This window comes from Terrapene carolina, unplaced genomic scaffold (assembly GCF_002925995.2).
Source record: "Terrapene carolina triunguis isolate 2854851 unplaced genomic scaffold, T_m_triunguis-2.0 Scaffold62, whole genome shotgun sequence".
In the NCBI taxonomy this organism is placed as follows: Eukaryota; Metazoa; Chordata; order Testudines; family Emydidae; genus Terrapene; species Terrapene triunguis.
This window is the reverse complement of record NW_020664413.1, coordinates 27,312,096-27,325,485: the sequence shown is the minus strand read 5'-3', so window position 1 is coordinate 27,325,485 and position 13,390 is coordinate 27,312,096.

Below are 13,390 nucleotides of genomic sequence, written 5' to 3'. Positions count from 1 at the left end.
AAAGACCCTCACAGTACCGCAGTGGTGCGCCAGGCTCCCCAGCAATATGTTCCCTCCCCGCTCTATACACCGCCCTCCTCCCGAAATATTCCCTAACTCTCCCTCCTCTCAAATCCTCCGTCTTCCCCGCCTCACACCCCTCCACTTCCCACACCCCAGCGCTGCTCCTGTCCCTCAGGTCTCTCACCTCTCCTCACACTCCTCCCTCCAGCCCAGCCCCTTTCCCCAAACACCCCTTGCTGTGCCCCAAGCCTCTCAGTTCTCCCCCCACTGCCTACCCCTTGTTCTTCTATCCCTGTCTCCCCACACTCCTCCCTCCACCCTCCCCTTCATAACCCCCGCCTCCCAGTCTCCCTTCCATCTAAATACCCCTGCCTCCCTAACGCCCCTTCTCCCAGTCCCCTCAGCCAAAGCAACCCCCCACCCTGCATACGTCCCTCCAGTTCCCCTTTGTGCCTTGCCCTCTCCAGGTCCTCCCACCTCGCCTCTCCCAGGTTTCAGCTTCCCTCTCCTACCGGTCTTGTATCCCACCCTGGATGAACTAGGGCTCACCAAATGAAATTAAAAGGCAGCAGGTTTAGAAGAAACAAAAGGAAGTATTTTTTCACACAATGGACAGTCAACCTGTGGAACTCTTTGCCAGAGGATGTTGTGAAGGTCAAAACTAGAACTAGATAAATTCATGGAGGATGGGTCCATCAATGGCTATTAGGGATGGTGTCCCTAACCTCTGTTTGCCAGAAGCTGGGAATGGATGGCAGGGGATGGATCACTTGATGATTACCTGTTCTATTCATTTCCTCTGGGGTACCTGGCATTGGCCACTGTCGGAAGATGGGATACTGGGCTAGATGGACCTTTGGTCTGACCTAGTAGGGGCATTTTTATGTTCTTTTCACACGCATGGGGCTGTGCATGGGCCAGCTCCCCTTCTTTCCCTCCTGGCAGTGGCGGGGAGTACAGGAGTGCCTGGGGCTGGCTCAGTCTCCTCCCTGGATCTAGTCTAGCTCAGTCTCCTGGCTGGCTCCTCTGCTATGATCTAGCAGGATTGGCTTGGGGAGGGGTGGGGTTTGGAAGGCCTTTCAGCTGCCCAGCAAGGAGGCAAAACAACCCCTAGAGCAGGGATACTCAGACTGAGGTTCTGGAACTGCCAGTGGATCTTTAATGTGTCTCCTGCAGCTCTTTAGGGCACATGATATTATAACACTGTGTGGTTGAATATATAGTACGGGAGTCAGCAACCTTTGAGAAGTGGTGTGCCGAGTCTTCATTTATTCACTCTAATTTAAGGTTTTGCGTGCCAGTAATATATTTTAACGTTTTTAGAAGGTCTCTTTCTATACGTCTATAATATATAACTAAACTATTGTTGTATGTAAAGTAAATAAGGTTTTTAAAATGTTTAAGAAGCTTCATTTAAAATTAAATTAAAATGCAGAGCTCCCCGGACCGGTGGCCAGGACCCAGACAGTGTGAGTGCCACTGAAAATCAGCTCGCATGCCATAGGTTGTCTACCCCTGATATACTACTATAATGAAGGAAACAATGAATTCACAAGACTGTGGCTCTTTCTGGTAATGCTGATTGCTAATTTGGTTCCTGAACCACTAAGGTCTGTGTATCACTGCCTTAGAGGCATTCCACTGAGCCCAAGGATTCAACAGTTGATGGGCAACAAGCACCCCCATGCTGCAGCCCCCAACAGTGAATTTTCCCAGCCTCCCCGCCCCCATGAAAGGTAAGGGGAGGGAGAGCAATACACCCCCCTCCAACATTATGCTCATGCAGTCACCTGGTCAATATACCCACAGCACAGAGACAGGACACCATTGAGCTTTTTTACTTTTCTAATAAAAAGCTGATGTTGGGCTCCAGAGATAACACTATGGTTTGGGATTGGACTGATCAGACACTTGCTATTCTAGGGACCCATCTAGTCCAGTTGAACCTTTTCAGCATGAGGGCCAACTACTGTCAGGGGGCGTGGGTAACCACTGCCTGGTTATGGTTGCATTGAAATAAACAGTTAAAGCAGCAGTTTGCTCTGACATTTATTTTTATTTTTTACAACTTAATAGCTGGTTGCTTAAAGTTTAAACGTATGTGGAGGTGGCAATAAAATAATTTCCGGCGTTCATTCCTTTAAAAAAATACCCTCTTTGTGTTTAAAAAAAAGCACTCATAAAATTTCCTATTGATGAACTTTTACCAGTGACACTATTTTTTGCCGTTCCATAACTTTTTGAGGGAATCCCATTAACCCCTCACATTTTACACAGCTGTCCCTTCTGGCACCTACTCGTCCCCACAGCCGTTCGTTCCCTTTCTTTGGCTTCCCCCCTTATTCTCCATAACACATTTCTTTAGGGAGGCTGAGGGAGAGCCTGGTATGCGCTGGCTGCTGCTGGTCTTCCAGGCTGTGCGCTGCTTTCCTGCCTGCAGCTGTGATCTGCACGCTGCCTGCGGACCCAGTGGGCAGGCTGAGCAGCGGGAAGCCGTGGGCAGGAGGGAGCAGAGCAGAAGGGGTGACTGCTTGGGGAGCTGCAGTAGGAGTGCAGTTACTAGCGGGGCTCCTGACACAGCTGAGGCTGTAGCTCACCCCTCCAGACACAAACGGGCCACTCAGGGATCTGCCCCGGGAGGGGGGCAGCCCTGTGCTACGCGACGCTGAAGCGTGGGAAGGCGGGAAATGGAGGAGAGAAGCACCTGGCAGAGGGAGAGCAAGGCGAGCTGTCACTAGATTGCGGGGGAGCACGGCTCCAACCCACTGGTGCCCCCACTGAAAAGTCCTTTAGGCTCCTGGGTCGGGGCGGGTGGCTGTCAGCACCCAGCGACGCTTCGCTGCTGCAGCGCAGCCGCCGCTGCTCTTCCACGCCCCCTGCTGGCGGAGCTCCGCCCGCGTCCGGAACTCCAGTGGCCCGGGGAGCTCGCCTATAGCGGGTGCCGCAGGTTGAGCGGCAGCGTGAACAGCAGCCATAGCCGGAGACCCTGGCTCCTCAGTCTGCATTAGCAGCAGCCCTCCCTGGAGCCTAGAGGGCACCAGGGTGCCAAGAGCAGTGCTCATCCCGTCCCCAGATCTTTTCCTTCCCCTTGTGGCAGCCTGGCAGGCAACGGCAGCTTGTCCCCAGCCTGGCTCTGAGCCAGGTGTCCTGTGGAGACAGAGAAATCCCCCTCTCTGCCCCCTAGCATGGTGATGGGAGCCTTTACCCCCGGCTGTCACGGGTCATGCCTATTCCTACTGTGCAAAGGAGCGGCGAGGGGACAGGCACAGGCTCAGAGATGTCACAATCTGCTTCCCTGGCCCTGGAGCACAACACCCAGCTCAATTGTCAGCTCTTTGGCGCAGGGACCATCTTTTTGTCCTGAGTTTGTACAGCGCCTAGCAGAATGGGGGCCTGGTCCATCATGACTGGGGCGTGTTGTTGCTACCAGTACAAATAAATAACATTAGCGGACTTCCGTAGAAGAGCCTACCTTCCCCTCTCCCAACCACCGGTGCAGAGACCTCCTGGGTAAATTCTCCTGAGCCTTCCCATGGAGCACGCAAAAGAGGAATATGGAGACCTTCTTTTGTTTAAATATTTTAACATGAGTAAATTTGAGTTTGATTTCTATGTACTCAGAATATTATTATACATTAATTACAGACATATTAAATAAAACAAACTATCAAAACACAACAGAAAATTAACAAAAACTGCATTAAATTACAGATAAAGTTGCTCCAAAATGAAGACAGACAATTACTTAAAGTGAAGGAAAATAAAAATTAAGTCTTCATATCTACGGAATTACTAATTTGAAGAACATAGTAAGCACATTTATTTTCAATCAGGATTCCAAGGAGTTATGTGATATAATCACATGTATCTACTTCTTAAAAACATACTTTATTTCTCACCTCGGCTGTCATTTTCAGCGTCCTTATAAGCACAGGTTGAAAGAGAAAGATGATTTCCCATATACGTAGTGTTACATAGACTAAGGCTATTATGTGGGAACAAATAAAATATTATGAATTATTTTAATGTATATCATTGCTGAGAAAATTGCATATATTCAATGTATTTATGTAGAGATTTAAAATATTTTTCTAAAAAGGTGTACTATTTAATTTTGAGATTTTGTAAAATAGTTTTGTTAATGTTAAATGTATGTTTATATTGTTTACTACTAATAACAACAAATATAAGTGATTTCAAAGTATTTTGTTGTCTAGTTTATTGTCTATAGCTATGGCATACTGACTAAAATCACTTTGCCTTTTAATAAGTAAGTGTTCACAGTTAAGGCTGTGAAGAATTTTAGCATCCTAAGTGAGGAATGAAGTACTTGGGTAAGTATTGTAACAGCTAGTCAGTCTTTTGGGGCGAAGGTCTGTGAAGCACTTTACAATACAGTTATGACAGGATTCTGTGAAGACAGTGTACAGTCCTCATGAAAGTCCATCAAGCAGTGATCGATTAGGCCATCCAGCCCTTGCCACTCTAGATTGTCTCTATTATTTTTTCCCAATGTTTTGTGTAGTCTACTTTTAAATGTCCCAAGTGATGGGTTTCCCACTACCGTTGGGACACTGTTCCAAATGTAATTCAGTTCACTGTCAGGATATCTTTCCTAATATTCAGCCTGCATTCTCTCTTTAAGAAATACATTTTCACATTATTCCTAACAACTTTTGCCACCCTATATAATTCCCTTTTTGCCCCCTGGCACTGCACTTTTAAAATATTTGCACAATCATATCTCTCCCCCACTTCCTTTAATTACTTCTTAGATAAACTATAAATATTCAGCTGTTTTAATCTGGCCATTATGGGGTCACGAGATTGGCCAGTGCAGAGGGGGGCGGGGGTGGGTGTGCAGGGGTGGGAGGAGAGAGATGTCTGAATACTACTCCTGGGGGAATTCTGTGCCACTGCGCGTGTGCAGAATTCATGGCCCCTGCAGATTTCTTTGCTTCCCCACAGAAAAATGACTTCTGATGGGGAAGCAAAGGGAAGCCGGAAACGTGGTCATGCACCCTGTCCCCATCACTGCAGACAGGTCGGTTTGGGCACCCAGAGCAGCCAGGAGAGACATAAATCACCACCGGGGGTGGGGGGAACTGGGCAGTTGTGCATGTAAAAGAGAGAGAGAGACACTTTGTCCCTCTCTCTCGCTATTGCGGCACACTCGGCGTGGAGGGGTAGGGCTTTGGGATGTTTCTGAAGAGGTAGGCATGGGGCAGGCTCTGTTCCCTCATGCAGAGCAGAATGTAGCAGCCTGCCTGCTTAGTGAATTGTTCCCATTGGTCTTAGTGAATTGCCTTAGGAGTATAAAACAGGTGTAAAAAATTTAAGGCTCCTTTACATTGCCAGAGTAGTGTAAAGGACAGTATGGCCTTACAAATGCTTATGGTGCTTTAGTGATTAGAACTGGTCTAAAATTTTAGACTGAAAACATTTCCTATCAAAATGTGCTCCATGAACTGTTTGCTACTGACCTTTTTGGAGATGGTCAGTAGCCAGTATAAATTGTGAGTTTGAGTCCTCAGCCCTCACTTGCTCTTCAGTTACCTATGATGTAACGCAGAGCATATGGCTGCATATATTTGTTGACTAATAATTAGAAATAAAGGCTCAGTACTAGCTACATTACTTTTAGACAGAGAGGGTTTGGTGATTTCCTCCAATGCTCCCCATCCATTGTATTGTAGTTTAAATAAATTACCAAAATAATTGAAACCAGCTTGATTATATTACGTTATTTTGACAAAAAATGAAGAATTTTTAAATATGGTGCGCAGAATTTTTAGGTGCAGATTTTTAATTTTTTTGGCACAGAATTCCCCCTGGAGTAGAGTACCTATTGTAGGACTAGGGAAAAACAGTAGGCCTAAGCCCACCCATAGCTAAGGCCAGGGGTAGGGTGAGTAGATGAGGGCTACAGCTGATTCTGGAGGACAACAAATGAGAAACCAGGGATGGGAGTGAAGGTTATAGGGCAAAACACAATTGACCAGAAGAGGAAACTGAGCAGAGAGCCCCTGACAGCGCCCACTGCTCCTCAAAGCCATGTAAGGACGTGACTCCTTACTGGCCAATCACATTAGCCCCAATAGTTAAAAAAGAAAAAAAAATAAGTGTATACCTCTAACCATCCCCTGGATCAATTTCATTTGTCCCTTTTCTGTTCTCCCTCCAGTAAATCTGTCATTCTGGGAATAAGGCATGTATGTAATAGCAGAGCTCTATGGAGAAAGACTATCTGCCCCATAATATAATGCTAACTGGGCATGCAGCACAAACATTTAGTGATCTTTTTGCTGCTGTGTCATAATGCAAATTAATATCTAATTTTCTGTCTTCTAACACTCCTAGGTCACTTTCAGCATGATTGGTTCAGAGGGTTCTCCCTGCTGCTAAGTAAATGTGTTTTGGATTATTCCCCTTGATTTAATATTAATTTGCATTTTTCCAAAATGAATTTTACTTTGTCATTTTCTACCTACATTTTTAATTTCACAGGGTATGTCTACACTGCAATAAGACACCCATGACTGGCCTGTGTCAGCTGACTTGGGCTCGCAGGGCTTGGGCTATGAAATTGCAGTGTAGACATCCGGGCTCAGGCTGGTGGCCAGGCTCTGGGATCTTATGAAGGGTGAGGTTCCCAGAGCCCAGGCTCCAGCCAGAGCCCGGACATCTACCTGCAATTTTGTAGCCCCACAGCAAAAGCCTTGCAAGTTGAAGTTGAATGACATGGGCCAGCCGCTGGTGCTTTATTGCAGTGTAGACATAATGTTAGGGTCTTTTTGTACTTTTTTCTCTGTCCTCACTAGGATTTGCAACACCTCCCAATTTAGTATCCTCTGTGGATTTACTTAACATACTGTTTACTCCCCTCTCAGATGATTAATAAAAATGTATTATAAGACTTGGTTTGACACAGATCTCAGTGGTGCCCTCCCAGAGAAATCCTCCAACTTAATACACTCAGCCCCTGGAAAGCAAAAGGATTATACTCTGAGTATCTAGCCCTCTCCAGTTACTCCATACTCTTCTATATGGATATGCTACTCAATTTAATTGTCCAGCTGAAGACCTTCAGAGAGAGGTCTCCACTTCTTCTGATCACCAGCAGCAGGGAGTTCCATAGGTTCCAGCAGCTGCCATGTCAATGTGGAATGTAGCTGTTGCAGTGTGGCCTGGGATGAAAGGCAGTCCCTGAGATAGCTAATTTCTAGTCCATTTAGGGCTATAAAGATTTGGATCAGGATCTAGGGCAGGACATAATATGATCTCAGAGCTTTTGCCCAGAAGGCAGGCTGTTGTCTATTGAACAAGTAGAGGGCATTGCAGAAGTCTAATCTGGAGGTGAAGAAAGACCAATAAAAGTAACCCATGCTTTCAGTAGGAAAAAGCATAGTCTTCTAGCTAGCCCAAGATAGAAAATGGCATTTGATGCCACCACGCAAACATATTCACAGTATTTTGTGAGAGTGTCATTTATAAAATCTAGTGGCAACATATTGTAACTCAAAATAGTCTTCTAAATATATTTATAGTATGGTACAACTTAACCATAGAATCATCACCATTTTGGTTTGGCTTGGGTTCTAAATCATGTTTTTCAGTTGAATTTCTTGTGTCTATGGGGAAGAATCTGAGAGAACAGAACACCATTGGACAGAACAGAACAGAACAGAAATCTGGCTCCTATCGAAGACAATGGCAAAACTCCCACTGACTTTAGTGGGATCAGGATGTCACCACATAGATAAAAACATGACACAAAATATAGAAGTAGATGTTTAATGTTAATATTTAAAAAGATAGAGTGAATATAAATCATCATCATGGCAAATCCCAAAGATCAAGTGCCACCCAGATCAAGTGTGAATGTAAAGAACAACTAGAAATAGCATTTTGAGGTGCATTCCAGGACTGGGCTAGGCCAAGTGTAAAAATAGCACATGCAAACCATTACCTTAAAAACTCCATGAATACATTTCAAAGTAGTCTCTTTAAAAATCAGACACACTACTTTGCATATCATTTCTTCTAGATTAAATGGAAAGCCATAATAAATAGCAGTAGTAGCAATATCACTGATAAATTAAATTCTTTGTACATTTTCCCCAGAACAAGAGCTAAAAATCTCATTTAGCACCTAAAATGAGGCAAACAGCTGTTGCACGGATAAAATGAGGTTTGTTTATATGCAGTGCCTACAAATAAAGAGCACAGCTAAAGGTGCTGAGAGCATCTTAACTCAAAGTTTCCTCGCCTTTCAAAATGTAAGTAAAAACTTTAAAATTAATTCAGAATTAAAACATAGCTTCTCGGTTTACTTAGGGAGCCTCAGATTTAGACACTTGTTAATTTTTTGGCATTTGATAAGTTTTGCAACTTTTTTTATGCGCATGAAAGCTAGATTTTTCCTCAATAATTAGTGCATTTGCACAGAAAAAGGCTAGAAAAGCATTTGTTAAATAAAAAAAAATTCAAATTATGTCTCACTTTTTTTTTTGGTGCCTTATTTTGTTTTCATGTGTCATCATTTGTTATTTTTATTATGGCTAGGGGCCTCAAAAGCTGGAAGTGGCCCAGACCTCTCTGGACCTCAAGAAAGCCCGATATAGCCACAGGTGGTGGCATGAGCTAACTGCCTGAGTATGTATCTAGGGTCTTGGATGGGATTGTACTCAGGGGCTAGCCCAAGCCACCACCCACTGTGGCTACACTGCTAGTTTTAGCTTGCCAGCTCGATCAAAGTTAGCATGTGTACATCCATCTGAGCTGGGAATTACACCTCCAGTAGACATACCTTTAAACTTGTTTTAAAGTGCTGTAAATTCTGTCGACTTCAGTGGAGTTATTCCTAATTTACAATAGTCCTTATCACTAATAAATCTGTATCACTAATAAGTGATAGGAGAATTAGGCTTTAAGATACCAAATGCTAATAGCCCACTACGCTTGCACAACTATTCTAAGAGAACGTCAATATAACAGTTACCAGCAAAACCCAACAGGGTTCAGGGTGGCCTACAGTTCAACAGTTCCAGTCCCTGATTCTAGCATATTTTATCCACTTTCTAAGTGGGATAAGAACAATCAAGTAAGCAAGAAGGTATGTAGTTCATGCCTCTGACACAAGGGCTATGCACTCTTTAAGTCTTCCTCTGGCTTGTTTTACATCTCCAGTTTTCTTTTTGTGATCACTAGGTAGTACTCATTCAGGAGACAAAGAATTAATAAAATAACTTCCCATTTAACGATTGTTTTGTTCAAGTGCAGTACTAGTAAATTGGTTTCCCTAAGGAGGAGTCTTAGAGATGCATCATTTGCCCTGCACTGTCGTCAGAATGACTGCAGCAGTTCCGTCCCTGAAAGATCTCACTGACACATACTGCTAAGGTAGTGGCTTCCTTTGGTTTTCTCGGTTCTGCTGCAGAGATATGTTGAGCCAATTGACAGGCTCATAATCAACAACAACTGTGAAGCTGGGAGATGTGACAATATTGAAAGAGGAGCTTATTCCAGCTAAAGCAGGCAGAGAGGCAGAAAACCTGACATTGGCTCTGGTTTCAGACCTCCAGATTGAATAGGTGAGGCAGCATTTATAACAGTCTCCAGCAGAGTCATGAAGGATCATAAGGCTATCATAGACTCCAGTGAAAACCAAACACACTGTCAAGCCAAAAGTTAAACATACATATACAACAGAGCACTGTGCAGAGATGCAAGTAAGAGGCGTTGGCTCCAGAACTTTGGGGTCACGCATAAACCTTCAAGGAACTTGCATCTCTCTCACTTAGAGTAGTAAGGTAATGTTGGTGACAACATTTGTTGCTATTCTTTATTATGTATTAATAAGGAATATAATAAGGTATGTGCCTTGCGTCAGGGTTACAGTTTCCCAAATGAAATTCTTACTGTTAGGAATTGCTCCCATATGCTTAGTGTTCTTTGCTATACAGTGCCACAAAGCTATAATAATAATAATAAAAATGTTGTAGGGTTTCATAACTACTGGTTTTGTTGTCTATAGAGAAACCCTTGGTAAATGCCTTAGTCCCACTGCCCCAGGATCAGGGAATAGATGCAGTGCTTTCTTTAGGCTTTTCCACCATTTGACTAACCCTTAACTAATTGTAAGAATGAACGAATCATATTTTCTCTAGCCTCTACAAAATACTTGCTTCTGCAATTTTCATGAGCATTGATGAGTGGCAAGGGATGAATAAAAATATCAGGTATGTCAAATCTCTCTTTGCAAATTGGTTTAGCCTTTATAACGACACACTGTTAAACTCATGATGTCCATCACTGCCATTAAATCCTGGTAGACTTTTTGAATGGGCTGAATAGTAGTACTTGATATGCCAGGAGGTGACAATTTATTTGACTGATTTCACATTATGTAGGGAATGTGCCCATACTCTTTTTGGAAGACTTGCTTAAATCGCTACATCTTCTTATAGGTTGAAAAAATCACTCCATATGCTTAGAGTATGAGTTAAGGAGGAGAAATTCACAAGCTAGGGCAAGGGTGATGAGGCTGCAGTACAATCTCATCCCATCCCTCAAAGATGTAATTACTGTAAACTTGAATAGCAGCTGCAGCCCTTCTGTGCCATGTGCATAGGGTACTGGAGCTACTGGATCCATGTAATATCAATCTGTACTTCCTACCAAGCCCATTCCCAGATCACCCCTATTGTGCTCCTTCATATTAGTGTACGTGTAGACCCTTCCCATAGCATGCAGAAGGTGTGCAGCCACACCTGTGTCACGCAGTAGACAGACACTGCTTGCAGCTCCTCCACCAGGACTTATATGTTGTTCCTGGGATTGGCATTCTGCTCCAATGATAAATTGCACACACAAAAAGGGCACCATTAGTTGGGCAGGGGGGTGTCCGCAATATGATGTCAGCACTATTGATTTGATTCTGGCGGATGCATTTGTACTGGCATTTAGGAACCATTGTTTTCATAATCAACATGAATTTTTCTAGTCTCTTCCCACGAGGTCACTCATAGATCAAATTCACCCAAATGCAGAATGGAATAAATAGGTGCAGCTCCCAGGAAAGCCTTTGGGTCAAAATCAGAAATGGGGTAAATTAGAATGTAAAATGTTATGCTGGGAGTACATTGATCAGAAACCAGGAAACAAGTACATGGATGGCCAACGTCATATAATTTGCACTCATTTAGCATTCAGTGAGTGAATGAATATGGTTATTGTGATATTGGGAACTGTATATTTCAGTGGGTTAGCCTCATAGACTGCTCCAGCAGTACAAAGGGGTCCTTAAAGTTGTTTCAAACTGTTGGAAATGAGGCTGTCATTGATCACGAAGAGGAAATCCATTTTTATATTGTTTGAAAGCCAACTAATGCAATGTTTCCCTCCCACAGAAAAATTCTGCAAGAAGAGCACCCTGTGGGGAGGAACATCATGAAATTTTCTGTGAATTCTTCCACTGAGGGCAGCATTTGTCTCCCTGTGGATGAACCAGGCGTCTTCTTCCAAATCCTGCAGATCATCCAAGAGCCGCATGGATCTCTAAGATCTGATTGAGGCACAGAGTCATACATGGGTGTCCTGTGCCGTCACACCACTCCAGGCCCCACTCTCCATGTCAGAATCTCTTCAATGGCAGTTTGCACAGCACAGAGGAGCACCAGAGGGAAGTGAATGCAGATTTCAGGCTCCCACCCTCTTCCCATTCCCTGGCCCACTGCCTCCCACTCACTGATCCTCAGCCCTGTGAAGAGCCCTGCATGAGTCTGGGGAAGGGAGGGATAGTACTGCGGAGGTGGCTGACCTCTCACTTCTGTGCAGAGGGAGAGATTTAGGGGACAAAATCTTGTGCATAGTCCTTGCTAATGCAGTAATATTATTACACTCCCAGACCAGGAAATGTCCCATCTCTCCCATGTATTTCTTGATATACCTGTCTTTTGTATTTTTCAGGTAATACCAGTTGATTTCATAACTTGGTTTTCCAATAAAGTATTCCACCTGTATCCAAATGCAACCAATACCATTCACACATCAGGGCTGAGATCTTACCACATCCTCGTGTGTTCTCTTGATTATTCAGTTTGTGCCCCAAGGACTTATAATGAAGAATTTTAGCAATAGCTGGATCTTCCTTCTGAGCTATCAAAACATCTTTTTGTAGAATAGGCTTTACAGTGGATATAATACCCATGGAGAAGTCTTCTACTGCCAAAGAGTTGGTAGTAATACCTGCTAACCAAGATATCTTGCTATCTCTTTGTACATCCAAGGACTATAAGACAGGATCTTTGCTCATCTCTTCTGTGCATTCTGCCACATATTTTTCCATATCAATGGCATTCTGTATAAAACATCTGCCTCCATATTAGATTTCTCTGGATAATATCTAACTTTGAGGTTAAAGTCAGCTAATTCTGCAACCTACCAGTTTGCTGTGACATTCAGCCTGGCAGAAGTGAAAACACAGGTTAGTGGGTTGTTACTACTTTAAACCATGAAGGATTGTGCGTAGTACAGGTAGTCACAGAATTTGTCCACTACACCCCATTTCAAGGCTAAAAACTCCAGCTTTCCTGAATTAAGGTGATAATTTTTCTTAGCTGCAGTTAGTGTTCTTGACCCGAAACCAATGACTCTCAGTTTACCTTCCTGACGTTGGTATAAAACTGCACCTGATCCCTTATTGGAAGCATCTACATAAAGGATAGAGGGTAAGGCAAAATTGGGATAGGATATTATTGATGGTTGTACCAGGCAGTTAATCATCTGGTTTAAAACTGGTTTATATTGCTCAGTCCAGGTAACTGGACTGTTGTTTCTCTACCTCCTCACCTACAGCAGTGTGCAGCTTCTCAAACAAAGTCTAATCTGCAACCTAATTATCTTAGAGGGCTGTTTAAAGGGTCTCTCTCCAAATCTTTTTACTTGCCCTTTGACTTCCTTCTTTTTCTGAGTCCACTTTTGACAGTGTTGTGTGTCAAATTTCAATGGAACAGTCAACAAGTCATACAATCATAGAATATCAGGGTTGGAAGGGACCTCAGGAGGTCATCTAGTCCAACCCCCTGCTCAAAGCAGGACCAATTCCCATCTAAATCATCCCAGCCAGGGCTTTGTCAAGCCTGACCTTAAAAACCTCTAAGGAAGGAGATTCCACCACCTCCCTAGGTAACCCATTCCAGTGCTTCACCACCCTCCTAGCAGGGCCGGCTCCAGGCACCAGCTTAACAAGCAGGTTCTTGGGGCGGCCAAGGGAGGGGGCAGCACCTGCAGCAATTCGGGGGCGGCAGGTCCCTCACTCCCTCTAGGAGCGAAGGACCTGCTGCTGAACTGCCGCCGCTGATCGCAGCTTTTTTTTTTTTTCCCC